We start from the raw sequence: 7,500 nt of genomic DNA, 5'->3' as shown, positions 1-7,500 counted from the left end.
TTGATCAGATTTTCCATTTAATTGCATTTAATTTTCTTGGCTTGCACTTCAAGTTCTTTCCATTTAAAAAAAAAAAAAAGAAATATTGTTCTTTCCATTTTTTTAATTTTCGAAACTTAACTTTAAAAAAAAAAAAAAGGAAGTTTTACATTCATTGATCATTGCATATATTTCCCTTTCTCTTTGATCCTTGCAGATCACTCTTTCTTCTTCCTCTCTTGTCGCAGGAGACATGGGAGACCTAAATGGAGCACCTACACAAGCCGAGATCAATGCTCAGCTGATGGCTAACCATGCTGAACTCCAAGCCGCACTGGCTACTGTGACTGAGCAGCTGGCTCATATAGCAGGGAGGGACCGAGCTAATGTACCACGGCCAAGGAGGAGAAACCAACCCGTTCCAGAGGAACAACAGTCCCAATCCAGTGAGGACAACTCGGACACTGACCGTACCGAACCAGAAGAGCCGCGGCGTGAACGAGCCGGACGTGGGAACCGACGGGAGTATCGGGTCCAAGGCGATGCAAGCCCGGTCCAAAGAAGATTCCGAGACGATGAAGTAGCTTGGCAAGGAGGCAAGGATCTCAAACTTACTCCCCCAACCTTTGCTGGAAAGGTTGACCCGGACGCCTACATTGAATGGGAGAGGCGCATGGAGTACATCTTTGAGTACTACCGCTATACCGAGGCCAAGAAGATCGCCTTAGCCGCAGCCCAACTGACGGACAATGCCCTAACCTGGTGGGACAGGGAAGTAGCCGAGGTCGGCAGGGTCTATAGGATTGAGACTTGGGATGAGATGCGAGCTAAGCTCCGTGCAAGGTATATTCCCTCATACTATCAGCGGGACTTACTAAAACGTTTTCGCAAGTTGTCTCAGGGTACTAGGTCCGTAGAGGAGTACTTTGAGGAGTTTGAGGCTCTCAAGAACAAGCTCAGGACGCGCGAGACCGAAGAGGTTATGATGGCTCAGTTCTTGGAAGGCCTTCAAGACCGCATCGCTCGCAAGGTGGAGAGGCAGACCTACGTCAACTTCAATGATCTCCTCCATTATGCCTTTCAGGCCGAGCAGCACATTAAAAGGAAGAACGCCTCTAGTGCCAGGAACAAGACGCCATGGGCTTCAACCGGGTCCAAGGGGGCTGAGAAGAACAAATCCATTGAAGTGGAAAACCGGTTCAAGAAGAGCCAAACCGACCAGTCCAAACCAGGTTCATCCGAACCAGGTAAGGGACAAACACAAGCTCAAAGAACTCGTGATATTACTTGTTTCAAATGTCAGGGGAAGGGGCACTACGCCCGGGACTGTCCGAACAAGCGTGTCATGATCCTTAAGGCAGACGGCGAGTATGAGTCCCAAGATGAGGCCGATGTAGAGATGGCTGACTCAGGAGACGAGATAGTGGACTATGCTGAAACCGGTGAGCTACTGGTGGTCAGACGAGCTCTCAGTGCTCTCTTTGATCCAGAAACCGTCCAACGAGAGAACATCTTCCATACTAGATGTAGCGTGGAAGGCAAGTTATGTAGTCTAATTATTGATGGTGGCTCTTGCACTAACGTGGCCAGCAGGTACCTTGTTGAAAGGTTAGGACTAGCAAAATTGCCACACCCCAGGCCATACAAGCTCAAGTGGCTCAATGATGAGACAGAGCTTAAAATCTCGGAGCAAGTTGTTGTTTCCTTTTGTATTGGTAAGTACCAGGACCAGGTGAAGTGTGATGTGGTTCCTATGCAAGCCGGACATCTACTGTTAGGGAGGCCTTGGCAGTTTGACAAGGAGACTATTCACCATGGGAGGACTAACATCTACAGCTTTACCCACAACAACAAGAAGCACAGCCTGGCTCCTCTCAGTCCACAAGAGGTGTACGAAATGCAGAGGGCCATGGATCAGTCTGGATTGTTTAGTAAAACTAACCTTTACATCTCTTCTAGTAAATTGATTAAATCATTGCAGCAAGACACACTGGTGCTACTAATGGTTTTCAAGGAAGGTTGTTTTGCAGGTTTTGAGGCACCAGATTGTCCCGCTGAGATGCAAGGACTAATGGACCAGTACAAGGACGTGTTCCCTGAAGAGATACCAGCCGGCTTACCACCCCTCCGAGGCATCGAACATCAGATAGACTTTGTGCCAGGCGCCCCACTTCCAAACCGAGCCGCATACCGAGTCAATCCGGAGGAGGCTAAGGAGCTGGAGAGACAGGTCCAAGACCTCATGGACAAGGGGTACATTCGAGAGAGTCTCAGCCCATGTGCAGTACCCGTCCTATTGGTGCCTAAGAAGGATGGAACATGGCGTATGTGTGTTGATTGCCGAGCCATCAACAACATCACCATAAAATATCGGTACCCCATTCCTAGACTTGATGATATGTTAGATGAACTGAGTGGTTCCACCTTGTTTTCCAAGATTGATCTTAGGAGTGGCTATCACCAAGTTCGTATGAAGGAGGGAGACGAGTGGAAGACTGCTTTCAAGACCAAGCAAGGCTTGTATGAGTGGCTGGTGATGCCCTTTGGTCTTACCAACGCCCCTAGTACCTTCATGAGGCTTATGAACGAGGTTCTAAGGCCTTACATTGGTAAATTTGTGGTTGTCTATTTCGATGACATATTGATCTATAGTCAGTGCTTATCCGATCACATTAGTCATGTAGAACAGGTTTTGAAGGCTCTCAGGCAGGAAGGACTCTTTGCCAATCTCAAGAAGTGTGTATTTTGCACTGACCAGTTAATATTTTTAGGCTTTGTTGTGAGTTCACAGGGTTTGAAGGTCGATGAGGAGAAGATCAAGGCCATCCAAGACTGGCCCACACCGACCACTATTGGGCAAGTCCGAAGCTTCCATGGCCTAGCCAGCTTCTATAGGCGGTTTGTCAAGGATTTCAGCACCATTGCTGCACCCATGACCTCAGTGATCAAGAAGAATGTATCCTTTGTTTGGGGCCCTGCCCAAGAGGAGTCCTTCAACAAGCTTAAATATAGTTTAACTCATGCACCCGTTCTTACACTCCCTGATTTTAATAAAACTTTTGAGATTGAGTGTGATGCATCAGGTACAGGCATTGGAGCTGTCCTCACTCAAGGGGGCCGACCAGTGGCATTCTTTAGTGAAAAACTGAGTGGAGCTGGCCTCAACTACCCAACCTATGACAAAGAGCTATACGCTCTAGTAAGGTCCCTTGAAACTTGGCAGCATTACCTTTTATCTAAGGAATTTGTTATCCATACAGATCATGAGACACTTAAGCACTTGAGGGGACAGACCACACTCAAGAAGAGGCACGCCAGATGGCTCGAGTTCGTGGAGACCTTTCCCTATGTGATCAAGTACAAGAAGGGCAAGGACAATGTGGTGGCCGATGCACTGTCCCGGAGACACACTCTCATTGTGACCATGGAGGCCAAGATCATGGGTTTCGAACATATTAAAGAATCTTATGCCACTGATCTTGATTTTAATGAAGTTTTCAGGAACACTGAGAAGGGGGCTTTTGGGCCATACTACCAGCATGAGGGGTTTCTGTTCAAGGGAAAGAGGCTGTGCATTCCCAAAGGAGCAATGAGGGAACTGCTGGTTCGGGAGGCCCATGGTGGCGGCCTCATGGGACACTTTGGTCGGGACAAGACCCTGAGTGTCCTAACTGAACATTTCTTTTGGCCAAACATGAAGAGGGATGTGGAGAGCATATGCGCCAAGTGCACTACTTGCCTCAAAACCAAGTCCAGGTCACATCCTTACGGGTTACAAATGCCATTACCGATTCCTAACCACCCTTGGGTAGACATTTCTATGGACTTTGTGCTGGGTTTACCCAAGATAAACCACAAGGATTCCATTTTTGTAGTGGTAGACAGGTTCTCCAAGATGGCCCATTTCATAGCCTGTAACACCACTAATGATGCCACTCAGACCGCCGACCTATTCTTCAAAGAAGTGGTCCGACTACATGGTGTTCCTCGAACCATTGTGTCTGACCGTGATACCAAGTTCCTCAGCCATTTCTGGAGGACACTATGGGGTAAGTTCGGAACAAAGCTACTATTCTCGACCACGTGCCATCCCCAGACCGACGGCCAGACTGAGGTAGTAAACCGTACGCTTTCTCAACTGTTGAGAGCTACGGTCGGTAAGAATTTAAGAAATTGGTTGTCTTGTTTGCCTTTTGTTGAGTTTGCTTATAACCATGCTAGGCACTCTACTACTAACCTGTCACCTTTTGAGATTGTTTATGGGTTTCAGCCAGAGACTCCTTTAGACTTCACCGAACTGCCCAGCTCCATGTACCGCAGTCGTGATGGAGTCGCCAAGGCAGAGTTTGTTAAGAATATGCACTTAAAGGTCAAGGAGAGGATAGAAGCCAAGGCGGCTAAGGTCAAGGCCAAGTATGACCAGAAGAGGAAGGAGGTACTGTTCGAACCCGGGGACTTGGTGTGGTTACACATGCGGCCCGAGAGGTTTCCAGAAGCCCGGAAGTCCAAGCTCTCTCCTCGTGGGACAGGACCATTCCGCATCCTAAAGAAGATCAACGACAACGCCTATATCCTTGACCTCCCTGCTGAATTTAAAATTTCACATACTTTCAATGTCTCGGATTTGTCTCCTTTCCATGCAGATAGTGATGACTTTGCAGATGATGGTGTTCTGAGGCCAGAACCTCTTCAAGAGGGAGGGAATGATGAGGCCATCCAAGTAGAGGTTCCCATAGTTAGGCGCGGTCCGACTACCCGGAGTGGAACCAGGGCCTTGCGAGAAGGTTTCACCAAAGCTGTCCAGCATATCCTTGATCAAGATGGACAGACTGACCAGGACCAGCTGCTGATTGAGAAGATGGTCCAGTTGAAGATTCAAGATCAAGCCGGCCCAAAGGAGGTTCAGGACGCGGCCGACCCGATCCAGTTCAGACTCAACCAAGCCGGACTTCTCATCTCCACCTCCGAGCTTGGTCCAGACTCAGTTTCCATTTCATCCACTCCAACTCTTTCCGGTTCTGAGATCTAGCCGACCACCAAGGGGAGTAGCATGTGTTGTACTCTTTTTCCTCACCAGGTTTTGTCCCATTGGTTTTCTTGGTAAGGTTTTAATGAGGCAACATGCAAGCATGCTATTAGCCTTGGTCTAAGCCTTCTCAAACCGACAACCAGATGTCTGGTTTATTTTAATTTATTTGGTTAAGACTTTGGGCTAATGTTTCAGCCTCATTTTCGGCCAGCTTGTTTAAGGCCTTTTATCTTTGAGTCTCATAAGGGGTAAACCCTATATAACTCCATGAAGTTGGCGATTTTTGCCTAAGTCTTTTATGAAATAATTTTGCCTTTGCAAACCTAAAACCCTAAGTCTTTTTCTGTGAGAAACAAGAGAGAGCAGCCGAATCTTATCAAGCTTCAAACCACCAAGCTTGTGGCGATTCTTCACCTCCATTCCATCCACCGATTTGCCTTGAGAGTGATACACATCCAGCAAGCCAAATCCCCATAGCTATCCACCTCCATCCACTGTTCTTGTTGAGAGAGATACACATCCAACAACAAGGATCCATCCCCCATACTTCTATCCTTTCTTTGTTTTGTTTTATCTTTCATCATATAGTTCTAGCTTTTTCCATTCATTATAAAAACTCATAAAAAGTCCTATTTGCTTCTGTTCTTCATTGATCATATTGTTTTTCTTCCTGTCCCTTATTTTGATTTATAAAAACTCATAAAAATAGCATCCTTTTTGTTTCAGGAACTAGATCGGCCAACTCCCAGCCCATCGCGACCGTCTAGCCGTCCCATAGCGTCCGTCCGTCCTGTCCAGTCCGAGTTCCCGAACCTCAGACTGTCCATCCGTGCAGACTGTTTCCCGGCCTGTATCAGTTACGGAATCCATTTTTTGCCGACTTCCCTTGCCTACATTGTTCCTCGACCAGAGCTGTTCACCTTGGAGACCTGAGCGTTTTATGAGTTACGACCGGCGTGAGCGCACTCGGTCCTCGGATTTTTCAAGGGCCACCGGGAATGCACCGACACCACGGACGTGCGGTGCTCTTCAGACGCTGGACCCTACCTCCGGCTGAGCCGTTTCCAGGGTGGGCAGGCTTTAACAAGAAAAGATACTCTTTTTCTTCGGAATTCCCGCGACGTCACCGGACTCCCTAACGTTGCCGTCAACCGCCACGTCCCGGTTCTGGAATTTTAACACGGTATCCCCTTCGAAGTTCGCGCATAAGAGCTATCAGACGGGTTCCCCCGACTCTTAGGATCGACTAACCCATGTGCAAGTGCCGTTCACATGGAACCTTTCCCCTCTTCGCCTTCAAAGTTCTCATTTGAATATTTGCTACTACCACCAATCTGCAACCGACGGCCGCTCCGCCCGAGCTCGCGCCCTAGGTTTGCAGCGACCGCCGCGCCCTCCTACTCATCGAGGCCTGGCTCTTGCCCCACGGCCGGGTATAGGTCGCTCGCTTCAGCGCCATCCATTTTTGGGGCTAGTTGATTCGGCAGGTGAGTTGTTACACACTCCTTAGCGGATTCGACTTCCATGACCACCGTCCTGCTGTCTTAATCGACCAACACCCTTTGTGGGTTTCTAGTTAGCGCGCATTGGGCACCGTAACCCGGCTTCCGGTTCATCCCGCATCGCCAGTTCTGCTTACCAAAAATGGCCCACTTGGAGCTCTCGATTCGTGGGATGGCTCAACAAAGCAGCCACCCCGTCCTACCTATTTAAAGTTTGAGATAGGTCGAGGACATTGCGTCCCGATGCCTCTAATCATTGGCTTTACCCCAAACTCGTTTCCGAGCTCCAGTATCCTGAGGGAAACTTCAGAGGGAACCGCTTCTAGATGGTTCGATTAGTCTTTCACCCCTATACCCAGTCAGACGAACGATTTGCACGTCAGTATCGTGCGGGCCTCCACCAGAGTTCCCTGCTTTTCGCCCCGCTCAGGCATAGTTCACCATCTTCGGGTCCCTACAGGCATGCTCACACTCGACCCTTCTCAGAAGACAAGGTCTCGGCTGTGCACCCGTGAGGATCCAGCCAATCAGCTTCCTTGCGCCTTACGGGTTTACTCACCCATTGACCTCGCACACATGTCAGACTCCTTGGTCCCCATTTTTCAAGACGGGTCGAATGGGGAGCCCATAGGCCGACGCCCTGAGCACTCAGATGCCGAGCAACGCCGTGAGGCGCGTGCTGCAGACCACGATTAAGGCAGCGACGTCTCCGCGGGCGTAACAAAAGCCGGGCTTAGGTCACCACCTTAATCCGCGCGTCCACACGCCCCGAATCGATTGGCGGACCGGATTGCTCCGTTCCGCATCCGACCAGACGCATCGCCGGCCCCCCATCCGCTTCCCTCCCGACAATTTCAAGCACTCTTGACTCTCTTTTCAAAGTCCTTTTCATCTTTAACCTCGCGGTACTTGTTCGTTAATCGGTCTCTCGCCCATATTTAGCCTTGGACGGAATTTACCGCCCGATTGGGGGCTGCATTCCCAAACAAC

The sequence above is a fragment of the Brassica napus genome, unplaced genomic scaffold (genome assembly GCF_020379485.1).
Source record: "Brassica napus cultivar Da-Ae unplaced genomic scaffold, Da-Ae ScsIHWf_459;HRSCAF=701, whole genome shotgun sequence".
In the NCBI taxonomy this organism is placed as follows: Eukaryota; Viridiplantae; Streptophyta; class Magnoliopsida; order Brassicales; family Brassicaceae; genus Brassica; species Brassica napus.
The sequence above is the reverse complement of the archived record's forward strand: the minus strand, read 5'-3'. Positions refer to the sequence as shown.